Source organism: Myotis brandtii, unplaced genomic scaffold (genome assembly GCF_000412655.1).
Source record: "Myotis brandtii unplaced genomic scaffold, ASM41265v1 scaffold431, whole genome shotgun sequence".
Taxonomy (NCBI): domain Eukaryota; kingdom Metazoa; phylum Chordata; class Mammalia; order Chiroptera; family Vespertilionidae; genus Myotis; species Myotis brandtii.
The window spans coordinates 250,286-275,806 of record NW_005366486.1 but is presented as its reverse complement, the minus strand read 5'-3'; the positions used below and the strand labels follow the sequence as shown (position 1 = coordinate 275,806).

Below are 25,521 nucleotides of genomic sequence, written 5' to 3'. Positions count from 1 at the left end.
GTAAGAGCTCAATACCCCTGCCATCACCCATCCACACAATGGAAAGCTGTGCACAGGAATTGCTTGCACACTTTACTCACTTCAGGAATGAATTGTCTCACAGCACATCTGGTTGGTGGAGCTCAAGTCATATGCCTGCATCCCAGTTGCAAGGGAGGCTGGAAATTTGAGTTCCGGCGTCAATGTTGGGAGGAGGTGGTCATAATGTAGGAATGTCCCCAAATATAGAAAGGCTGTTCATAAGATGACAAGTAGTCACAGACATGACAAATGTCTACAACAACATACTTACAAAAATAGGAATACTCGCTACATAATTCCCCACCTACAGCCATGCGGGTAAGTATAATTTAGTGCCATGGAGTGTTCTTCCACAGTAACATTTTTGAGGATGGCACAGCTCATTGACTGGATGTCCCATCATGTGCTTTAGCCATTCTCCATTATAGACAGGTAGGTGGCTTCTCAATTTTTGTTATGGTTGCTTAACTTTGTGAATATTCATGATCATTTGCTCCAGGAAAGTGATGGCATCAAGAGATGTTGCTCCCTGTTCTCCACCACTTCCCTTCCGTCCACACCGCCCCGGTTTGCCATCGAACTCACCGCAGTCTCCAGGCAACAAGCTCCGCTCTCCTTTCCTTCCTGGGCACGGCCATGACCAGGGCAGAGCCCTTCACAAACATCCCCTGGACATCCTTACACTGTGACTTATTCCATCACTACTCTTACAGTCCATTTGTTATGTTCCTGTCAGCTCTTAAATGGGCTTAAGCTCTGAAAACTGTAACTCCCAGATACGTCTTCTAGAGCAGCGGTTCTCAACCTGTGGGCCGCGACCCCTTTGGTGGTCGAACGACCTTTTCACAGGGGTCGCCTAAGACCATCCTGCATATCAGATATTTACATTACGATTCATAACAGTAGCAACATTACAGTTATGAAGTAGCAACGAAAATAATTTTATGGTTGGGGTCACAACATGAGGAACTGTATTTAAAGGGCCAGAAGGTTGAGAACCACTGTATCTAGAGCAAACCCTCAAGGCTGTCTACTCCTGGGTGAAGTATTGGGGCAATGGTTAAAATCAGGGGTTTGGGGGTGATTCGGATCTGGAGTTATAACATCACATAAGTAAGCTAGTTTCTTTGAGTCTCGATTTTTCTTATTTATAAAATGTAAATCAAAGAGGTGTTTCCACGGGAGAGTACCAACAGCTTTTCTTTGCCCTTTTGATGGTTAAACAGGCACCATGGTGTGAACAGAACAATATCTGTCTGACTATACCACAGGTAGGAACACCGTGTTTTTTACATTACAGGGCTGCTATAAGGAGTAAATAACTCACATGAAGTACTTTGCAAGTACCAAGCACATAGGAAGTGTTCAGGAAACATTAGCTATTACCATTAGCCATATACAATTGCCTTTTTGTATCTGGCAGTTTCACAGGTAATGTTATTTCAGTACAATATAATCACTGCTAACTTCCAGAAATGAACTTCCCATCAACACCAAAACCTCTCATCTTTTGAACTTCATTATGCCCTCAGGCCATCGGCCCTTTCCCATCTCCATTTCCCTGTATCCATCCTAGACCTCCACATCTGCCTCATACGTTCCTTCATGAAAACATACTTCTTATATCCTTAAAAATAATCAGTATCTGTTTGTTTTCCTTTGCATGCCCACAGCGTGTCTCCTCCCAAGTACTTCATTCGGCCTTTCAACATAGCTAGGACTCGTGAATGCCAGCAGGTGTTTACATGTCTGCCCTTCCCCTAGATCCGTGGTCGGCAAACTGTGGCTCGCAAGCCACATGCAGCTTTTTGGCCCCTTGAATGTGGCTCTTCCACAAAATACCACGTGCGGGCGCACGTACAGTGCGATTGAAACTTCGTGGCCCATGCGCAGAAGTCGGTTTTTGACCTGGGCGAGTCTATTTTGAAGAAGTACTGTTGATATTTGGCTCTGTTGACTAATGAGGTTGCCGACCACTGCCTAGATCAGTGGTTCTCAACCTTCTGGCCCTTTAAATATAGTTCCTCATGTTGTGACCCAACCATAAAATTATTTTCGTTGCTACTTCATAACTGTAATGTTGCTACTGTTATGAATCGTAATGTAAATATCTGATATGCAGGGTGGTCTTAGGCGACCCCTGTGAAAGGGTCATTCGACCGCCAAAGAGGTCGCGACCCACAGATTGAGAACCACTGCCCTAGATTGTTTCCCCTCATGCTGAGCAGCCACAGCTCACTTACCTAGCCATCCCCAACCCCAGTGCTGAGTATTTGGAACAGCTATGTTTATTCAAAATGAAATTAAGTTCCTGAGCAATGAATCTCTTCACAAATAACTTAGGCCTCTTCACACCTACTTAGAATTACTGGTGATTTATATTTTAATAGCTTTGATTTGTACCTTAAATTAAACATTACCATGACTGGAAACTGTAACTCACAGAGAGAAAGGCTGCGATTCCGTTCCTCTTTGATATTACCTTTGGTATCTCAGATTACTTATTTGGAAAAAATAAATAAATCCCTTTCTCATATTCCTTCAGAATATCTCCTCCTTATTAAAATATACACAAAAAGCTACACATACACATACATACATATCTTTTTCAAAATAAATAAAGGAATATATTCTCAAAGTAAAAAGTTAAAATTATATAGAAACCTCTATGGAAAACAGCAAAAGATTCCTCTTCACACACTTCCAATTATATCCTCCTAAGTAGGAAAAAAACTATTAATAATTTGTTATATCTCTAGAACTGTTTCTGCCCATTTATATACAAGTGTACATATTTAACTATACAAGGTTTTTGAAACATAAAGCACACCCTATTCTACATATTTTTGACACCTTGATTTTTTTTTCCACTTAAGAATATATCGAAGAGGTGTTTTCACGGGAGAGTACCAACAGCTCTGCTTTGCTCTTTTGATGATTACATGGGCACCATGGTGTGAACAGAACATTATTTGTTGGACTCTTCCCCTGCTGATGGACACTCAGATGCAAGTACTTATCACTCTTACAAATGATGCCACAGTGTGCGTTATGGAGCATACGTAGATGAACTGCTTTTAAAGATAAATAGCTAAAGGTCCCCCCGGCCCATTCCCTTTTGAATACCACATCCATTTTTCTATTAATCTAAATCACTGACTCCTTCCTGTCACGTCCCAATGATGGCTTATATTTTCAGTTCAGAAAGGCAGAAAATGATGCCCACAAGTTCCCAGAAATGTAATGATCAGCCTTCATGATCAACTTCACATATCCAAGTGTCCCTTGCCAGTATCCACTGTCAAGTTACTCTATGCCAGTGGTTGGCAAACTGCGGCTTGCGAGCCACATGCGGCTCTTTGGCCCCTTGAGTGTGGCTCTTCCACAAAATACCGACTTCTGCGCATGGGCCACGAAGTTTCAATCGCACTGTACATGCGCGCCCGCACGTGGTATTTTGTGACTCTTCAGCTCTGTATGATAAATCTGCTGCCCCACTCCATTTACCCAGCGAGGCTGGCACTGGAACATTGCAAGTGACATCCCAGGTGTGTGCTGTGGCATAAGGGCATGGCTGCCATCAACACTCACTAAGTGTGCACCTACTTGCTGGAGTCCATTCATTGCCTTCACTATCTGATAAGCATAGACAGAAACCCCCCGAAGGCTGGGTGCCTTTGAAGCCCTAACAAAGGTCGGAGCTAGGCGCCACCTCTGTTTGTCCAGACAGTGGTAGCTGAAACTACTCTCCCATTTATTATTATGTAAATCCTTGCTGATGGGCTAGTCTGTCTGTTGCCAGGGGTCACCTGCCTAAGGGCTATGCTATGGGTGCATCCCAGATCAATAAAAGCTTGGTGAGGCCTGAGCACTGGAGGAAGTCCTTCGGGACTTGCCCGCCTGGTTCCCCAATATTGCAAAATTATCTCGTGTCTTTTTCTCTCATTTGCTGTGCGGCTCCTCTTTCAGATACCGAACCCTACTCCACTCAGAACGTGGAGGGAGTGTTACACGACACTACTATACTTAAGGAACAAACTGAAACATTGTGAAATCAAATGTGAGATTGGGTAGCCTCATAAAAACATAAAGTTAGGTCATAGGGAGGGAAGAGGAAGATGTCAATGGTTCAAACACTTATTTTTTAAAAGATTTATAGCAGTGTAGGTGTAACCCCAATGATATTGGAGAAAATGGCACAAAAACCTCTCAATCAAGCAGAAAATAATTCTAATTTCTGTGAAGAAGATGAATACCACTAGTTAAAATTCCCCGGGATTATTTTGGTTTGATACAGGGATTTCTAAATTCAATCAGTTGATTTGTAAATCTAAGAGTGCATAAAGAAATAATATTTTTATCAAACTGAAATGGCAGAAACTGAAACCCTGAAACTCATATGCATGCACTCATACGCATAGTACACAACCTGCATATGTGTGCACGCATGCACACAGACAGCACATCTCACCATGCCCACCTGGATCTTTAGACACAGCCAAATACACTCAAAACAAAACCAATGGGCAAAAAAAAAGAGTACCCCACTGAAAAGAATCTAAGTAAAACGTAATTTGCAGAAAGGACAAGTAGAGTGAGTCAGGGGACTCATCATTGCCCAAGAGATTATAAATTTTCAAAACAGTAGAACGGGCTTAAAAATAATAGTTAGAGGAGTACAATTTATCAGATTTGCCATAATGACTGCCTCTGTAGCACTCCCCTGGAGGACTCTTCAGCTCTGTCTGATAAACCTGCTGCCCCACTCCATTTACCCCGCGAGGCTGGCACTGGAACATTGCAAGTGACATCCCAGGTGTGTGCTGTGGCATAAGGGCATGGCTGCCATCCTGAACAGCACGTTCACTGGGGCTTTGGAAGGGCAAAGGGCAGTGCCTGATGACTGAGGGGACCCCTTCAGCCCCTCATCTAGAATGTGCCTGTTCACAGAACCCGGAGGCTAAAAAAAGAAAAAATACACCTCAATCAAAAGCCATTTCAGAAAATGAAACACTTTGAAAGACACAAAGGCCTCTTAGTCATTCTATAACCTGATCTATGCATTGTACTAGCCTCGAATACTTCAGTCTAGAAAAAACGCAATTCTTTGTTCAATGCTTCAAAAGATAGGAAAGGGGGTACAGGAAGGAGACAAGGAGGGGGAAGGAGAGGAAGGAACACTGTACAAAGCCAGAACCTTTTCTTATCCGTCTGACCATCATTCTTTAGTTTGCTGAACACTGTTCCTATACGCTCAAATTGTATAAGCTACGATGAGGACATGAAAAAGGTGTAAGCCAGAGTCCATGGTTTAGAAAGTTTTACTGTTGCCAGGGAAACAAGATTCATGTACATTAAAGGATTAGGGAAGAGTATGTTAGCTTTCTGTTTATTTATTTCAAACTTTATTCCCCCCAAGGATTTGTGATTACTTACAAAAATATACACAAAAACAAAATGATAAAATAATTGAGGGAGTAAAGCCAAAAGGGAAAATACAAATAGGAAAATAATAAAATCAGGCTTAAAATTCAATAAAGAAATGTACAATATGCTGTCTAGGCAAGAGATGTTCTACAAATTTGGCTCAAAGTTTTGAGAGCCTTAAGCACAGATTGTAAATTGCACAGGACACTATACACAGAACTGACTTGTGTAAGAATGAGAGGGTAACTGTTGCCAAACCGAGCTTCCCAGTGATATGGTCTGAAAAGGTTTCCAAACATTCAATAATGAACCAGAATTCCTGGGGCCGGCAGAGAGGGAGGGGATGATGGGAAACTGCATTTTTTAAAACCTCCCTGAGGGGACTGTGATGATGTCAGCCCTCATCCTGGGAAGCATAGCTGTAGGGATTTAGAAATGGGGGTGGGGGGAATAACTCCAAAACTCACATTGCAGGAATTATGGAGAATGTGAAACTCAAGCTGGGCCTCTAAGTTTAGATGGAGTTTTGATAGGTGGAGATGAGACTAGAGGAATTCCAAATAGAGATGAGGGCATAAGCCAAAACACAGAGGGAGGAGGCAGAAGTATGCCATGGAGGGAATTTCACCATCCCTAGTCATTCTGGGGTAAAAGTAAAAGGCCCTATCATACTATTTAATCTAGCCCTTAATCCATTCTATTTTAATTAAATCACAAAAATTTAAAGAGCTACATATACAATAAATAAAAGGTAAAACTGAAATAGATATGAGTAGAAATGTATGTATTAGTTGTCTATTGTTGCATAATAAATTACTACAAATTGAGTGCCTTTAAAAAATTTACATTTATATTCCTGGGAGCAGGAATCTGGTAACAGCTTATCTGGGATCCTCTACTCAAGTCTCAAGGCTGAAATTAAGGTGTCAGCAAGCCTTAGGTCTGATCTGAAACTTGGAGTCTTCTTCTGAAATCATGCAGTTGTTGGTGGGATTGATTTCCTTGCATCTGTGGAACTCATAGCAAGTTGCTTTTTCAAGGTCAGTAGAAGAATCTCTGAGACTTCAATTCTCTGACTTCTAAACTTTTTTTAAGGAACCTGTCTGGTTAAGTCAGGGCCAACCAATTAACTCAAAGTCAACTGATTAGGGACCTTAATTACATTTTCAAAATTCCTCTTGTTATATAATGTAACCTAATAACAAGAGTGACATTCATCCTATTCCCCAGCCCTGCTCACACTCAAGAGGAGGGAAATCCTACACAGGGTGCGTATACAACAGGGCACTGAGATCTTGGAGTCCACCACAGAATTCTGTCTACCACAAAGCACAAAGATGAATCAAAATTGTAAATAAGCAGTTCCAGTCAGGATAGTAGAGTAGGTAAACACTGTGCATGCCTCTTCCCATTACCACTTCAAAATTAACACTAAGTTATAGAACAATCCACCTGGAGAACCATCTGAAGATGAAATGAACAGAAGTCCTATCACCAAAAATATAATGAAGCCAAGTCGAGGCTGCTAGGAGAGCCCGGCCAGTGTGGGTCAGTGTTTGAGGGTCAACCCATGAACCAGGAGGTCACCGGTTTGATTCCCCGTCAGGGCACATGAGGCACGTGCACAGGTTGCAGGCTCGATCCCCAGTAGGGGGTATGTGGGAGGCAGCTAATAGATGAATCTCTCTCATTGATGTTTCTAACTCTCTATCCTTCTCCCTTACTCTCTCTGAAATCATTTTTTAAAAGGGAAAACAATGCAAATGTTTGTCCCATGTAATATTAAAAAAAAAAAAAAAAAAACTGGTAGAAGAGGTGGACATATGAAACTGGCTGGACCCACAACCACATGGGCTGGTAGATAATCGGGAGGGATATCTCAGCTGCAGAAGTCACCCCCAAGGAGCAAGGGGTCCCAACCCTACACCAGGCTCCCCTGCCTGAAGCACCAGTGCTGGGAAGAGGAGCCTCCACAACATCTGGTTGTGAAAAACACCAAAGATTTCATCTGTCCACCTGCTGGAAACCCAGGCATTCTCTTAAAGGGCCCACTACAGACTCACTTGCTCAAGGGCACTCACCTTGGACTCAGCAGAGGAAAGGTGGCTCTGGAGGCTCCAGAGATTTACAGGGAGAAACTGAGTTGTGTGTCTTCACGGCAAGGGCTGGAGAGATAGTTGCCATTGTCCCTGTGTTGAGCCCCTCACAGTCAAATCTGAATCTGCACTGGCCTGGTGAACTTCACTTGCTCCACCCTGATGACGCCCTGCGGCCCAGCCCCACCCAACTCGTGTTCCGCCAGAGGCTATTTTGGAGACAGAAAGCCAGCCTCGGCCCCTGCCTTAACCTTTCTTAAAAAACTCTCAAAAGTCCACAGGCCCCAGGCAGGCAGCTGCTGGCCTCAATGTGCCCTATGCAATTCGCTGAATGGACCTGGTTCAGTATCTCTGCCAAATCTGAATGTGCATTATCCACTCACCCCACCATGCCTCACCCAATTGCACACTGCCCGAGTCTCTTTCAGCAGCTGAGCATTATGAGCAGTTAGTAAGCAGAGGCAGGCCTTAAGGTGCCCTATACATTTTGCTGAGTTGCCCCAGGCCCAGTACTGTAGGCAGCCAGCCTCAGTTCACAGCGAGAGCTTTCCAAGTAACCCCAGTCTAGTCACAGGCAGCGGCTAAACTTTGCTGCACCGGAGACCCTCCAAAGATGCCACAGAACCAATAAGCCTGGTGGCAAGCTTCAGACGATACAGAGCACCACCTGATTAGCTCTACAAACAGCACATGCAAAGGGTTTTCTCAGCAGGCACCAGAGCCCACTGAGCAAATCACGATCTATGAGGTCAGCTCCCACATGGAAACTTGTACACTGTGGTGGGGGCCAATCCTCAACCTTAAGACTTAACCACAGCCCAGCCAATGTGGCTCAGCAGATTGAGTGCCATCCCATGCACCAAGAGGTCACTGGTTCAATTCCCAGTCAGGGCACATGCCTGGGTTGTAGGCTCTATCCTCAGTAGAAGGCTTGGAGGAGACAGCCAATCAATGTTTCTATCTCTCTCTCTCTCCTTTCTCCCTCTCCCTTCCCCTCTCTCTAAAAAAAAAATCAATAAAACATTATTTTTAAGACAACTACACTGCGGGCACACGCAACCCACACAACAGACATTCCTGTAGCAACTTGTTCAGGGGATCAGGGAGATTGCACCACTGGGTGCCACAAAACACCTGCTATATAAGTCCACCCTGCAAAGACTGGGAGACAAACTAGATACACTAATACATAGAAACAAAGAGATGCAACCAAAATGAGGAGACAAAGAAACATACCCCAAATAAAAGAACAGGACAAAACTAAAGAGAAAGAACTAAGCAAAATAGAGGTAAGCAATCTACCAAATAAAGGGTTCAAAACACTGGTGTGGATGTTCAAGAAACTTAGTAAGAAATCTAACAAAAAGATAGTAAGCATAAAATAGAACATAGAAACCTTTACAAAGAACAGTTGAAAATGAATAAAATAACTGAAATGAAGACTACACTAGAAGGAATCAATAGCAGATTAGATGAAGCACAGGATTGAATCAGTAATTTGGAAGACAAGTTGCAGGGGAAAAAATTGGAACAGAAAAAAGAAAAAAGAATTTTTAAAAAGAGGATAGTTTAAGGGACCTCTGAAAACACATCAAGTGTACAAACTTTCACATAACAAGGATTCCAGAAGAGGATGAGAGAAAGCAAGTTATTGAGAACCTATTTAAAGAAGTAGTAACTGAAAACTTCTTTAACTGGCAAAGGAAATAGGCATACAAGTCCAGAAAGCCCAGAGTCCCCAACAAGATGAACCCAAAAAGACCCACACCAACACACATCTGATCAAAATGGCAAAGGCTAAAGGCAAAGAAAGAATCTCAAAAGCAGCAAGAGAAAGGCAGTTCGTTATCTGTAAGGTGATTTCTCAACAGAAACTCTGCAGGCCAGAACAAACTGGCATAAAATATCTAGTGATGAAAAGCAAAGACCTACAACCAAGATTATTCCAGCCATCAGGGCTATCATTTAAAATTGTAGGAGATATAAAGAGCTTTCCCAGACCAAAAAAAAAAAAAATGCTAAAGAAGTTCATTACTACCAAACCAGTATTACAAGAAATGTTAAAGGGACTTCTTTAAGAAGAAGGGGTGAGGGGTGGGGGGGGGCGAGAGAAAATAAATACGAATAATAAAATGGCAATAACATTGTACCTATCAATAATCACTTAAATGTAAATAGATTAAATGCTATAATCAAAAGACATAGGGTAGCTGAATGAATAAGAAAACAAGACCCATACAGATGCTGTCTACAAGAGACTAATTCAGATCAAAAGACACATACAGACTGAAAGTAAAGGGATGGAACAAGATATTTTATGCAAATAGGAAGGAAAAAAGGCTGGGGTAGCCATATTTATATCAAGCAAAACAGACTTTAAAACAAAGACTATAATAAGAGATAAAGAAGGATATTTCATAATAATAAAGAGATTAATCCAACAAGAGGATATATCTTTGCAAACATTTATGCAACGAACATAGAAGCACCTAAATATATAAAGCAAATACCGATGGACAGAAAGGAAGAGACTGACAGTAATATAGTAATAGTAGGGACTTTACTACTCCATTGACATCAATGGATAGATCTTCCAGACAGAAAATCAATAAGGACACAGCAGCCTTAAATGACACACTAGATCAGATTAATTTAATTGATATTTTCAGAGCATTTCACCACAAAGCAATGGAATGTACATTATTTTCAAGTGCACACGGAACATTTCCCAAGATAGACCACCTGATAGTGCATGAAACAAGTCTCAATAAATTTAAGGAGATTGAAATCATATCAAGCATTTTCTTCATCCACAATGGTATGAAACTAGAAATCAATTATAAGGAAAAAAAAGCTGAAAAACACATGGAGTCTAAATAACATGTTACTTAACAATGAATGGGTTAACAAGATTAAGGAAGAAATCAAAAGCTACTTTGAGGTAAATGAAAATGTAAACCCAATGATCCAGAATATATGAGACACAGCAGACGTATTTATAAGGGGGGAAATTCATAGCATTACAGGCCTACCTTAAGAAACAATAAAATATCTCAAGTAAATAATCTAACCTTACATGTAAATAAAGTTAAATTTTACTATTTGTGACAATATGGATAGAGCAAGAGGATATTATATGCTAGGTGAAATAAGTCAAACTGAGAAAGATAAATGCCATAGGATTTTACTTATATGGAATCTAAAGAACAAAATAAATGAACAAACAAAACAGAAACAGAGTCATAGATACAGAGAACAAACTGATGGTTGCCAGATGGCAGTAAGGGTGGGGGCTGGGCAAAAAAGGTGAAGGGATTAAGAAGTACAGATTGGTAGTCATAAAACTGTCATGGGGATGTAAAATACAGCATAAGAAATAGAGTCAGTAATATTATAATCACTATGTATGGTGCTGGGTTGGTACTAGACTTAAAAGGGGAATGTATTTGTAAATAATATAAATGCCTAACCACAATGCTGTATATCTGAACCTAATATAAAATAACACTGAATATTAGCTGTAATTGAAAAAAATGTTTTAATTGTCAATAAGCATGACATATGAGCCAACAGAGCACTTGCAATTAAGCATGTAAATTTGGCTCTGAGCTTCCTGGCAGTTGAAGTAAAAAGAAAACATGATCCGAGTTATGAGAAATGGCTAAAGAAATTTTATTTATTCATGATCTGACTATTCCTGGAACTAACTTATGCAAGCTATTTCTCATGTCTTTACACAGGAATCATTCAATAATACAGCATCAATATAACATAGAAGAAATAAGATAGAGTTAGGTGAAATTTGACCCCAAATAACTCTCTGTCCAGTGGGGAAAGTTTGCCGCCACCCCAACCTCCACGTCATGGGGAATCGGCAATGTTAAAAACGGTGTTCAATGGGGTACTTGCTCAATATGAGGTACCACAGGCTGGTAATTGGGGCACCCATAACAGGTATTAACCATGAGGAGGCACAATGAGTTATTCCCGGGAAGTGAGAATACTGAACGCAAACATAAACTTAAGTTAGAAACCAGAGGGATCAAATGTGTGGAAGAGATGGGAGCAGAAGTTCACACACTCCATAGCCTCTCACTGTTGAGTGCTATCTGGCCATCTCCCTGGGAGCAGCTTCCCCCTGAGCATCTTACAGGCCTCACTTGATCTCTGGCAGAGCTGATCGAACGCCTCTGCTTTGCTTTATGGTTCTCATAATTGGCTCTAAGCATTCAGTAGAGTGAACCATGTCGACCTGTGCTCCACTTGCACTCTAAAATACACCTGAGGTTGCATGCAAACTAACCATTCTTTGTTCCATCTGCTAACATATTATCTCTTTTTATGACCACATCAATTCTACCACTTCCTGCTCAGGCTCATGTAGCTGTCTCCCTTCCTAGACTAGCCTTTGCCCTCACTCACAGAGTCAGCACTGACTGTATTCACTCCTGTTTACTCACAGCTTGTCTCATATCATCTGACCATCTGGTCTATGGCAATGACCTCTTTCAATCACTTTCATTCTCAGTTTCTATAGAGATTCTTAGTTTAGGTTTACAAAGCCTATATTTGGGAGAGGCCTTGAAAATCCTCCAGCTCACCTTTCTTCTCAATGAAGGCCATCCCGTCACTGTCTGACCACTTCTAGGAACAAGGAACTATTTCATAGGGTCCCAGCTTCTTTCTGTGAATTTCCAAATGATCAAGAGTTCTGCCTAATATGGGGCCACACTGCTTCCCTTTAACTTTCATCCTTAAGTAGTAGTGGAAGTTAAGCAGTGTTCTCTCATGTAAATTAAAACATCCCCCTACCTTCACATATTGTTAGTGGTACTATCAATGGGCACGACCACTTTGGAAAAGTGTTGGGCAGTATCTCCTAGTTACCCTGTGATGCAGTAACCACCTACATACACATACTCACACTCAACAGAAATGTGCACGTTTGTTCACCAAGAGACATGTTCTAGAATATTTGTAGCAGCACCATTTGTAATGGCCCCACACTGGAAATATCCAAATACCTCTCAACAGGAGAAAGAATCTATCATGATATCATCTCACAATGGAGTACTATACAGTGGTCATGAAACCTCCACAACTAAACACAATAGAATGGAGGAATCACATAAACAGTCTGTATGACAAAGACTTACATGTGTTGTGTGATTCACTCATATAAAGTACAAAACCAGGCAAAATGATTCTGTGCTACTAGAAGTTCATATGCTGTGTACCATAGGGGTATGAATGAAAGGGACTTGAGTAGGGTTCTAAGGGGCTGGTAATATTTCTTAGTTTGAAAGCCGGTAACATGGACATAATCAGTTTATAAAAATTTATCAAGCTGTGTGCTTAGGTGCCCTTACTTTCTATACATTAAACTTCACAAAGGTTTTAAAACCTCTTCCTCCTCCAAATGACCTGAAGAAATAAAATGTATTTAGCCATTTCTAGAATGTTCAAAATCTACTACATACCTTTTAATTTGGCAAAACTCTGGTCATTCATTGGGAAATTAATCATATTGATTGATTAGTAGTATTTTTAAATGTCCATGTGGGTCCTTTTCTCCAATTTTTGCGATCCCCATAAAGATAAGGAAGAAGCCATAGGCAACAAAATATTAGACATATGTTGTAGCAATATCTTTACTGATATAGCTCGTAGGGCAATTGAAACTAAGGAGAAAATAATCAAATAGGACTACATCAAATAAAAAGCTTCTGCACAGCAAAAGAAACCATCAACAAAACAACAAGAAAGCCAAGAAAGACCACTGCATGGGAGAACATATTTGCCAATGTTATCTCTGATAAGGGTTTAATCTCCAAAATTTATAGGGAACTCACACAACTTAACAAAAAGAAGATAAATAATCCAATCAAAAAATGGACAAAGGACCTAAATAGACACTTTTCAAAAGAAGACACACAGAAGGCCATGAAACATATGAAAACATGCTCAAAGTCACTAACCATCTGAGAGATGTAAATCAAAAGAGCAATGAGGTACCATATCACACCTGTAAGAACAAGCAAGTGCTGGAGAGGATGCAGAGAAAATGGAACCCTAGTGCACTACTGGTGGGGATGTAGACTGGTGTAGGCACTGTGGAGAACAGTATGAAATTTCCTCAAAAAATTAAAAATGAACTTCCATTTGACCCAATAATCCCACTTCTATGAATATAGCCCATGAAAACAGAAACATCGATCAGAAAGGACATATGCACCCCTATGTTCATAGCAGCACAATTTACAATAGCTAAGATTTGGAAACGGCCAAAGTGCCCATCAGCAGATGAGTGGATTAGAAAACTGTGGTACATCTACACAATGGAATACTACGCTGCTGTAAAAAAGAAGGAGTTCTTATCATTTGGATGGACCTGGAGAGCATTATGCTAAGAGAAATGAGCCAGTCAGAGAAAGATAAATATCACATGATCTCACTTATTTGTGGAATATAATGAACAACATAAGCTGATGAACAAAAATATACTAGAGTCATTAGAAGCATCGAACAGACTGTCCAACCTATGAGGGAAGGTAGGGGGTGAGGGGTAAAGAGATCAACCAAAGGACTTGTATGCATGCATATGAGCATAACCAATGGACACAGACGGGGGGGCAGGGGTGCGGGCATGTGCTGAGGGTTGGGGGCAGCCGGGGAGTTGTCAATGGGGGAAAAAGGAGACTTACGTAATACTTTAAACAATAAAGAATTTAAATTTAAAAAAAGAGAAGAATTTTTCCTTTGGATTCTCTGGAAGCACATATATTCCATATCCACTGTACACTCCCTCCTTTTCCTTAGCAAGTGCAGGTAGAGATCGAATCTACCTGAGGCCTATTTGATAAACCAACCCAAGTATTTTCTTCCTTTTTTATTTTTAATTAAATGATTAATGCTAATTTATATGGTGAAGCCAAATTTTATTTTCCTCTTATTACCTCAGATTGATCTAAAAACTGACCTTTGCCCTGACTTATGAACCCTTTTTAGATGCTTCCAGGTAGAGAGATGGAGACCATTATTATCCCAAAGATCTGACTCAGAATTTCTTACTTCTGTTCCTCTGGCCTTCATCATCCACAAATTGACCAAATGTCTGAAATCCTTTCTTATAATTTTTCTCTTCTCAAGGAAGAAATATACTAATGTGGACAATGAGACAATGAGAAAAAGCATTCTTGTCCATGTAGGGTTAGTGGCATCATCTTACTGATGGGCTACACAGAAGGTGAGATACATGGGTAATAGAACACAAACCACATCACGAATGAAAAGAAGGAATTCTTCGTTTGAAATAATGGAATGAAAATAATGCATTTGATGGTGATAAGGCTTCTGGCTGATAACTTATCTTTCCAGAGCAAATATTGCCAAAGAAATCTGCAGCCATTCACGTCATGAATGTTATTTTTTCTCACTGCTTACACACTCATTTGCACACTTGGTATTTGGCATGCTTGGTTACTTCACAAAATTTGCTAAATTTCCCTTTCCCACTTTGCACAGTTTTTCCCTCCAGATAATATTCATGGACATCAATCATTTCAATGAACAAACAGTAAAGACAGAGCCAGCTTCTTGGCCACATTCATATTCCTATCTCCCAGCCACCTTTATAACCAATGGTTTGGTCTATACAAGCATGACCCACCCTACCCCAGATATATAGATATATAGATACGTATTTACATACACTGATACATAGAGACATTTATAGAGAGATAGAGAGAGATATGAAGGAAAGAGAGAATGAAGTTATGTATCTGCAAAGATTTTTACCAAGTCCATTGAGGAACTCTCTCTAGAAAATTGAACACACATGTCAGTTCTTTATAAAGATCATACAAAACAGAGAAGGAAAAGCTAAGAAAGCTCCTCATGCAGAAACTATTTAATCAAAGAGTAGAGGCAATTATAACATCTGTTAATCTTCTGTGGAGGTTCTAATTAAATGCTCTGGAGAAACACCCTTTCAAGGGTGATCCTTTAACATCTGTTGTGAGGAAACACAGCACTGTGCAGTGACGAATCACTTCAGCTTTGGAAAAATGAGACTTCTGGAGATCCCAGACCGGCAAAGTCCCCATGCATGCAGCCCAGACCCGCACTGCTGTCCCAGGGAGGGGGTTGCTCCTTTCTGTTATCAGACTGTAGGCAGGATTGCAGGACAAGAAATGGCCTTGGGACTATCTGATCTCCTCCTTCACTTGCAGATGGGGCCATGTGACCCATGTCCTGCAGCTGCTTGTGGCAGGATTTTACAAGCAGGGTCTTTCACTTCTCTGTCCAGATTACACTCTGCTCTGCCATGCTGCTGGCTCCTTTGGCTTCTCTCTTTGTCTTGTAATTTGGATGTGTTATGTGTTTTAACAGAATCGGCATTTAAGTTTATGGAGAGGTGGAGAAACTGAAATAATTCCTTTCTTCTTTAGCCCCCTGTCCACTGAGAAATACTGACCAGCATCACACTCCTCTCCTCTCTGGGGATGAAGGGAAGGGGGTGAGGTAATTGAAGGTAAAGAAGGAGAAGAGCATAAGAGATGAGAAAAAGAGGGAGAGGAAGGAGGAAGAGAAGATTGAGAAATATAAGGAAAGAGAAATAAGGTGGGGTAAGAGAAAAGGCAGATGGAGAAGAGTAAGGGAGCAGGAGGAGCTAGGAAAGGTGGTCCAAGGACGCAGAAAAAGTGTATCAAGTTAAGACCCCACCTAAAGGATCTGGACACTTCTTATGCCCACCCTCCTCCATAACCTGGGTCCACTGCACTTCAAACAAGCAGTCCTCTACATACTGAGGACCCCAAGATCTGGCAGTTTTGCCAAATAAAATTCAGACATGATAAAGCCAGGGGCACCACGTAAACAGATGCACTGTGTTAAGCAATGAAAATATGTACATATGGTGAGAACATAATAAATGCACTCACAGCCCAGGAGGGGGTTAGAGATGGGCAGCCCCCTTTGTAGTTCTTCTGGGCGGCAAATACTTGCATGTGCCAAAGTACTGCGTAAATGGGGCTCTTGACATGTGGCCTGGGGATTAAACAAATCCCTATGACCGGGACACACAGAGCTGTCATCGGCCCTCTCATTTCCCTTCAGCAGTCACCTACTTACAAGGTCCCGTAATGCCTTCAAGGATAAGGAGCCAACCATGATGGTAATGGTCACCATGCAATGGGAGTTGATTGCTGTGCAGGCACCCCAGGCACTTTATCTCACTTAACCCTCACGAGGTTACATAATCTAAATATCTGGCTCAAAGTCTTACTGTGCAATCTGGAACAAATTAACCTCTTGGTACCTTGGTTTTCTCTTCTATAAAATGGGATTAATAGTAATGTCTACCTCACAGGGCTACGTTGAGGAGTAAATGAAACATATGTAGAAAGCACAGCAGGGCCAGATACATTGTAGGCACTTCATAAATAGTACCTGAAATTGTTGATATTACTACATTTTATGGACAAGGAAACCAAGTTCAATGAAGCTAAATAACCCACCCAAAATCAATGGAGATCAGAAGGAATGCCAGGTGGGCACAAGTTGTGGCTATTTGTTTTCTGTTACTCTATCTGTATTAACTGACGGCACAGATGCAGCCTCGCAGGAACAGGGTATCCAGAAAACCCCTAGCCCAACCTGGGAAACATGAAAGAGCCCATTCCTCAGCTCAGAATCGTTTCCCCTCCCCACTCCCTTGTCCTCATCAACAAAAGAAGAAAAATCTTTATTCTCTTCTTCATTTGTTCTCATGCCTATAGAGCCCTCATCTGACAAATGCTATGAATACTGATGCATTCATGACTGGAAATACACAGGCGCTCACTCACTCCTTGAAAGTTGGGTTAAAAGCAATAGTATGCCTTTATGCCTTGAGTCCGCGGGCATTTTGAATGCCATAAGATTTGAATGTCATCAGTTGACTTGTAAAAAGGAATGTTTTCATACATGTAAAAATGGAGAGGAAAGTACAAAATTAAAGTCAGAAAACTTGCTTATATCCATCATTTACCAAATATTTTATCATTTGCCAGCCACTGTTCTAGGTGCTAAGACTACAATATTAAACAAGATAGATACAGGCTCTGCCTTCATAGAGCTTACAGCCTAGATGGGAAGATGTTCTTGATCAAATGGATACCATATATTTAATTATGCTAATGAGAAGTGCGATAAAACAAGTACCTGAAGCTACTATAGTATATAACAAGTAGGGGTAGGGAAGCTCTTCTGAGGAAGGGTCATTTAGGCTGGGGATGCCGGGACAGGGAGGGCAGCCTTCCTCAGGAGGAGAGATTGCTGAGTAGGATGGCTGAAAACGGGCGAGTAGTCAGAGAACAGCTCTGCACTAAGCCACTGAATGAATTTTGGAAAGTCAGCTCAGCTCTCCGCGGCTCTGTTTCCTTCACTGGACAAGGAACACGATGGGTCTGAATCAATGGCACCCTTAGAGTGAGAAGATTCTGGTCCAGGTGCAGGGAATAGACACCCATCTTTGTTGAGAGCGGGGCTCCCACAAAAGCAGGATGCAAGTATAAACTGTTCCTAGGACAGGAGACACACCGTTTCTTTCCTGCATGTATTCCACAGCCAATGCTAGTTTCCCAAAAGGCTGAGACAGGGCTCCAACACCAAAATAAATGTCGTGTATAGATTTTGTGGCTTGGTATGCAAAGTCCTGGTTTGGTTAATGGGCTATTAATGGTCTATCTGAATTCTCCAATCCCACCCCCCATGGAAACAATGAAAATGAAAAGCTAAGACTTTTAATTTCTCCAGCTAGAGAGAAATGCAATGCACTTTAAAAAATTACTTTGGAAGTTTTCTTAATCAGGTATCTTACAAACAATGGCTTCTTAACTGTTACAATTGGTCGGGTATGTGAGTTTACTCAGTTTAACAAGGCCCTCTACTGGCAATTTCTAAAAACACAGTCTCTTTCAAATTGCTAGCAAATAAACTCTTTTAACTACTTCTAGTAATAAAGTATCTCACATTCCTGATTATATAGGTCTGCACTGAAAAACGAAAAGAAAAGCAGAAAGGGAAGAACCATGTGTCAGTTTGAGTGAGATAGTCATTTACTTATTCATGAAGTAGCATTTCATGAGGTGTCATTTGCTTTCTTCTAATGAAGTTACTCTAGATGCCAAAGGTACTCACAAATAAAAGATATTCCTTACATTAAAATATATCAAGTAGCCCTAGCCAGTTTGGCTCAGTGGATAGAGCGTCGGCCTGTGGACTGAAGGGTCCTTGGTTCGATTCTGGTCAGGGGCACATGCCCAGGTTGGGGGCTCAGTCCCCAGTGGGAGGCTTGCGGGAGGCAGCCAATCAGTGATTCCCTCTCATCATTGATGTTTCTATCTCTCTCTTCCTCTCCCTTCCTCTCTGAAGTCAATAAAAATATATTAAAAAATATATCAAGTATTCATGGAACCATAAAACCAAATTATGAATGTTATTTACCAAACGATAAACCATATCATTTCTGTCTCTTTATCCACATACAAGTAATTGACTGGAGTGAGAATAGAAGAAATATTGAAGACAGGCCTTTAAAGCTGCTTCTGATATTGCACACCTAATAACTAACTTCTGCTTGACAACTAAAAAAAAAAACCCCACCAGTATATGGCCCCTTGAGAATTTAATTATTAGTATAATAAGAATGTTTTTAAAATAAGTTGTCACTGACACATTTGTCAAGTTGTTGAAAGGAATGGGAAAGGTTAACTACAGATTCCTAGAAACAAGTACATTTTTTTTAATGAGGCAATCAAAAAATGTATAAGTAACTTTAGGAAAAACATTTTTAACAGGATAAAACTATAATCAACAATAAATGATGTGACTCAATAGTAAACACTTACAATCATGATAAAAATAAATAATAAATATACATTTATTCAACAATGATGATATAGTTCATTGGAGAACAGGGAAGGCATAGGAGGTTTAAGAAATATATGTGGTAATCTACCAGAATAGGAAATAAACAAATACATTGACATTATAAATAGATATTAAAACATTGTTTAGAAATATCTCCAAAAAAGCGGCAGAAAAAGTAGAAAAGCCGCTGAGGATGAGGCCTGGGGCTGGGAGGGGGAGCGCGGCTCCAGGGACTGCACCATGTATATATCTGCAATGTTTACAAAATTGCATGTATATAAAATTCAGCACTATCATTCAGAGTTACACCAAATGATATGTGCATGTATGTAATTATATGTGACATATAGTTATATGTTTATATAAACATTTTAGTACTACTTGGTTTTCTAAACTGTGAGCATGTATTATTTGATTTTTTAGGTTTCTAAAGCTGACAGCAGAACCATTTGGAATATGCCTTTTGGGCTGACCTAGACCAGTGCTGTTTCCAGATCCAATTTGCCAAAAGAAGCAAGTACCCTTCATGGAGTAGCTTGTCGGACATGCATCCTGACAGTAATACTGTCCCCACATTTCAGAACTAACAGTCCTGCTTTCAACACCATAATGTCTATCTGCCTTATTATTGGAGCTTATATTCCAAAATGAGTTTGGGACTTTCCTTTTGAACTCAGTCCAATGGGTTTCCATAGTGCATCCAAATTCTACTCAAAGGCATCAGTAACCCAGAAAGTGTATCTCTAAGAGGAGGGATCTTTTCTCCTGCTCTGAAATAGCAAGATTCATTGATGTAACTACTGGGAAGTGCCTTGTGTAACTGAGACTTCAAACCGACACGACACACTTCATTAGAGGAGTATGTATTGGGGCATAGTAAATGCTGTGGGTAATATTCTATGTATCTGAGAGATTTATTATTTCATCTATAAAGAGAGCACAATTGAGAATCTAAAATCCCAAAGGCATTAAACTGTGTAGAATTAGAGAAGTGGAGAAAAATAAGGCTGTAGGGTAGTTTGTGTTTAACTGGTTCTAGGAACTTGCCAGTCTTCAGTCTCAACTATTCTGGCTATTTAAAAGCACTATCACAAAATACCATTTTTTTTAAGGACCAATCACATGACCAACCAGTATTTCCTTTTTTTTTTTTTTTTTTTTACCTAAATCCTCTGGATTACACCCCTGACCAAGCTGAACTCAGTCTACCAACACCCAGATCAAGAATGCAGATAATCCTGAGGGTCAGCTATAAACCTGGACTTGCCTGCAAGGGGATTCATACCTGAAGTTAAGAGAAAAACAAAAATACCAAAGAACTGGGCATGGGCTTTAGACAATTCTGAAAAACTAGAAAATGTGAATCCCCAGTCCAACTAGTTGGCACCTAGAAGTGTTCATCTGATTTCCTGGTCTGACAGAACACTCCGTTCAGGGGAAAACTAAGTCCCATCATGGCAAAGCTCATGAGAAATAGTGCCTTCTATATCCAGAGAGCAGTGCAATGAAAAGTCAAGAGTATGAGCTCAGAGTTCAAATCCTGCCTCTCCCTCTTACCACCCATGTGACCTTTGCGCATGACTCTGCCATCCTGAACCTCAGTATCTTTGCCTGGAGGATGAGTATAATGAGATAGCACATGCAAAGAACTTAGAAGTGTGCCTGATATGCAGTAATCATTCAATAGTGATTATGGGGAAGAAAACAGTTTACATTTTCTCTGAGAGCGCCTATCAAGCATGCATTCATACATTTTTTTTTCATGATTTAGTGGGAACTCTGTGCCAGGTGCTGAGCTATGCATGAGATTAGCAATTTGGCAAGGGCCTGGTGGATAAATTAGGTGGATAGAGAATGCCACAGGCAGGAGTATAAAGGTATACAGGTGCTAAAGAACGTACAAGCCCAACATGTTCAGGTTACAGAAAGCATGTCTGGTAGCTCAGCCAGTAATTCCAGTCCAAATCATCTGAGGAATTTGTTAACTATTTCTGGGTCTGACTCTCACCTTATAGATGTTGATCCATTAAATCTGCATTGGGATATGGGCACCTGCAAGGTAAATAGTAATGGCAACAGCTAACACTCATTAGTACTAAATTATGCCTGGTATTTAAGTGTTTTGGCTGTAATAAGTTATTTAATCCTCTCCCCTCCCCCAGATCCTCATAAGATGGGCACTCTTATTATCCACATTTTAAAAACGAAAGCTTGAAACAGATAAGTGCATTAACCAGACCATAAAGCCAGCAAGTGGTGGAGGCAGGCCTTGAGCCTATGCAGTCGGGTTCCAGTCCAAGTCTGCAATCACTATGCGGTGCTGCCCCTCCATCCTCCAGGAAAGGTTCAGTTGAGCTGTCAGGACAGGAGCCTCCAGAACAGATGTATAACAGTAAGTGCATCGGGTGAGTGGAGAGAGATGAGCCAGCGGAGGTTGGCAAGCAACACATCAGCATAGTCTTGTTTGCATATGAGGAGTCTGGCACTGAGAACTTTCAACCACAGAATTTAAAGCCACTTATGTCATATTTTTATCAGCCAAGTGCTGGGGCCTAGGTGTCTGATGTAGGCAATGAGATATTTAAGATTAACAACTGATTCTATTTATTTAGTATTATACATTGAACAACTACTCTATATCAGGTGCAGTGAATATAGGAAGTGATTAAAACACAGCCCTTGCCCTAGCTCAGTGGTTCTCAACCTCGGTTGCACATTAGAATCACCTGGGAATCTTTTTAAAATCCTGATTTCTGGGCCTCATCCTCCGGAAATTCTGTTTCTTTGTTACTAATGTTGTGGCCCCACCCCATAACAAAGAAACAGAATTTCCGGAGGATGAGGCCCAGAAATCAGGATTTTAAAAAGATTCCCAGGTGATTCTAATGTGCAGTCAAGGTTGAGAACCACTGCCCTAGCTGGTTTGGCTCAGTGGAGAGAGCGTCAGCCTATGGACTGAAAGGTCCTGGGTTTGATTCCGGTCAAGGGCACATGCTCAGGTTTAGGCTTGATCCCCAGTAGGGGGCATGCAGGAGGCAGCCAATCAATGATTCTCATCATTGATGTTTCTATCTCTCTCTTCCTCACCCTTCCTCTCTGAAATCAATAAAATATATTTTTTAAAAAAAACAGCCCTTGTTTGCAATGGAAAGAGATATTTGAGGATCCAAAGGAAGACATCAGCACTTCGAACTCGAGAGTCCAGAGGTGTCTCACACGCGTGGGCAAGGCAGGTTCCAGAGAGAAAAGGAATGCAGGGTGTGAATCCAGTTGAATGTCAGAACCTGAGGTCTAGACTGCAGTGCGAGAATGAGGGGGTAGGAGGAATCAATGAGAAAGTGAAAAGAGGGTTCTATGGACAAGAGGGTCCCGAAAGAGGAGTCAGAAACACAGGTGAGGTCAGTGAGAAGAGGTCTGAGATGTGAAAGTAAAGCAGAAGCACAAAATGTCAGAGCTGGGAACCACCTTCAATCTCTCAACCTGTACCTGATGCAAAATGCCTTCCGCATGTCCCACCTGCGGGAACCACCTGGCTTGCCTTTCAGCCATCAACTGTAAGGTAATCAGAGTCATATGGGCCCTCTGGTGAAAACAATGAGGGACAGAGACACTCAGAGACATTCTCGGAGCCAAAGACAACACAGGAATGTTCTCTCTTTGCAGGACCACCTTCCTACACCTTCACACAAGCCCTGCTCCTACAAGAATCCCTGCTCCTACAAGAAGGCCTCCTAACCACGCGTGGGTCCCATTTCTTTTCTAACCCCTCAGAACTGAGCCGTGAAATGCATGCCCGCAGGAGCACAGGAATTTGGTTTCTAGCTGCAGCTCGGTCACCGTCTTGCCCAGTGACTTTGGACAAATTATTTCCCTTCCTTGTGCCTGAGGTTTTCTTCTGTAAAAAGATTAAGCTTTGAGTAATATTTTGAAAACTGCTTTAGCAGCAAATCCCTTATTTTAAATGAAAATTCACAAAAAAAGCACTGAGCTGTAATCCATAAACCATATCCAAGCAGCGCGTGCTCTGATGGAAAATTTGGAGCTGACAAACACGCAACAAGTTGCGCACCTTGTACCCCCTGGAAAGCCTTCCTGGCGCTGGGTTCTTGCAGCTCCTGAGACTGGAGGAAAAGAGAAAGGCAGTGAGGGCTGTCACTTCTCTCCTGGGCTGGTGATGGATCCCCTGAACTGAGGGGCAGGCCAGGCCCCCAGGAGTGAGTCATGGGGTTCGCGTGCAGGAGATAACAGGCTAACAGCCACTTCTTGCCAATCTGTGCGCACAGCTGTCAGCTCTAGGAGGCAGGAATCAGCCCCGATTTGCTACTGGCTACGAGGGGCTGGACCGCAGGCGCTGAGGAGCAAACCCAGCATCTTGAAGCACGTACTAGACTAGAAAGACAAACTCACAGGGCTCTTAAGCAGAACTTCCGAGTGGCCAGGTGGCCCAGCCTGGCCGCGATAAGAGGGAGCCGGTCCAGGCTGGCACACACTGACAGCATTCTTCCTAGGCCCCCAAAAATATCCGAAGAGTTTAAAAGAGACAGAAGGAAAGTGAAAGAGAAGATGTGGATCTTGACTCCCGACCTCACTGCATGTCAAAGTTTGCTTTTTTTTTAGTAGTTCGTGACTTCAGGTTCCTAACTCAGAGAAAAGTCAGAACAGTGAACATTTCTCAGGATACTCAAGTAAAAAAAATGTCCATATATAAAAGGTTACCATTCAAAACACTTTTCTATCCTTTAACTTCCCCGAGAATGAATGAGCTTGGCTGTGTGTGCGCTTGGGGAGAGGGTGTGGGCAGGAGGAAATAAGATACTGTAAACAACAGTCACATACTAGAAACCTATAAACCACAGGAAGGATCAGAGACAAAACGCGCGTTTCCCCTCCAGCACCCCAGTTCACTGAAAATTAGTCTTTACAGGTTTCTATTAAACTTCTTAAGTCAACCTAATAGTTTTTTGTATGGTTGGTTGCTTTTTATTTAAAAAAAAAAATGTCCAACCTCCCTGCAGAGGCAAATAATTAAGGACTCAGCACTATCTCGTTATCATCGCTGCCCCGTGCCTGTTCTCAGACACAAGGAGTCCCGTGCACCTCACAGCAACCTCAGCCCCTGTAATTACTCGGAACAAATGCATACTTGTGGTGGCAGCCAGAGCCTGTAGACATACGTAAACATCATTATCTCACTTTAAAAGGAAAGCAAGCTGTATAAAGAAGAAACACTGTTACCAGAGTTAAAAAAAAAAAAATCCCAACAGTCTTACTTGCAGTTAGCGCTTCAGTCAACACATATCACAGCCCTGGAGACAAGACACAGGCACTGCAACACGCTCTCCAGCTAAAACTTTCCTCCCGAGTTATCCTCTGTTTATTTTTGAAGCATTAAAAGGCCGCGCTAGGAGGACCCGCTGTTTTCCTGACCGTCCCAAGCGGCAGCAAAGTCCTGCAGGGAATGCAGAGCGAGTTTGCGGAGACGGCTCCCTCCGTGCGGCTCCGCGGTTGCTCCGAGCTTGTAAATACAAGCTCCGTGGACAAAGTCCCAAATGACATCACTGGCAGCTGCTTATTGTTGAGTCTTTATTAACTGACTGTCAAAAAAAAAAAAAGGAGGGGGTGGGGAAAAAGTATCTTTTCTACGGCGCAAGTCGGCCGGCGTCTTGGCGTGGATTCCAGCGACACATGCGTTAATAATCCCATTGACTCCCATTTTCAAGAGCCTGGCTTCTCACAGGTCAGACCTTTCTCCGAGAAGCGGAGAAGTCCCTGTCATTCACACCGGGTACACGAAGGCTGCAGGGGAGGCCTGAAGCCGGCAGCCCTATCAGGTTGTTCACCCACCTGTTAACAGTCAGCTTCAGAGTTCGGTGATTCGTGAATACACGGATATTAGCTATGTCTTATGTTGCCAAACAACTTTTACTGGGCTGTGTGTACCTGCTAACATTTTTTCTAGATGGATGGTTCTGGGTTGTAGCTCCTTTTAGATGTACTCTAAAGTTTACCTTGGGGTAGAAGGAAGGGCTGCTTGAAGCCACAAAATGTTGTGTATGTGTATATG

At 41.7% G+C, this 25,521-nt stretch overlaps 1 protein-coding gene across 1 annotated transcript in view; it reads right to left on the bottom strand.

Annotated features, from left to right (window-relative positions):
* Nucleotides 1-24,995, bottom strand: part of NCKAP5 (NCK-associated protein 5) — an 890,249-nt gene extending 865,254 nt beyond the window's left edge. Inside the window, exon 1 of the mRNA XM_014546136.1 lies at nt 24,728-24,995. The gene's annotated coding sequence lies outside the window, so the exon portion shown is untranslated. The remainder of the gene's footprint in view (nt 1-24,727) is intronic.
* Between the last annotated feature and the right edge of the window lie 526 nt (nt 24,996-25,521).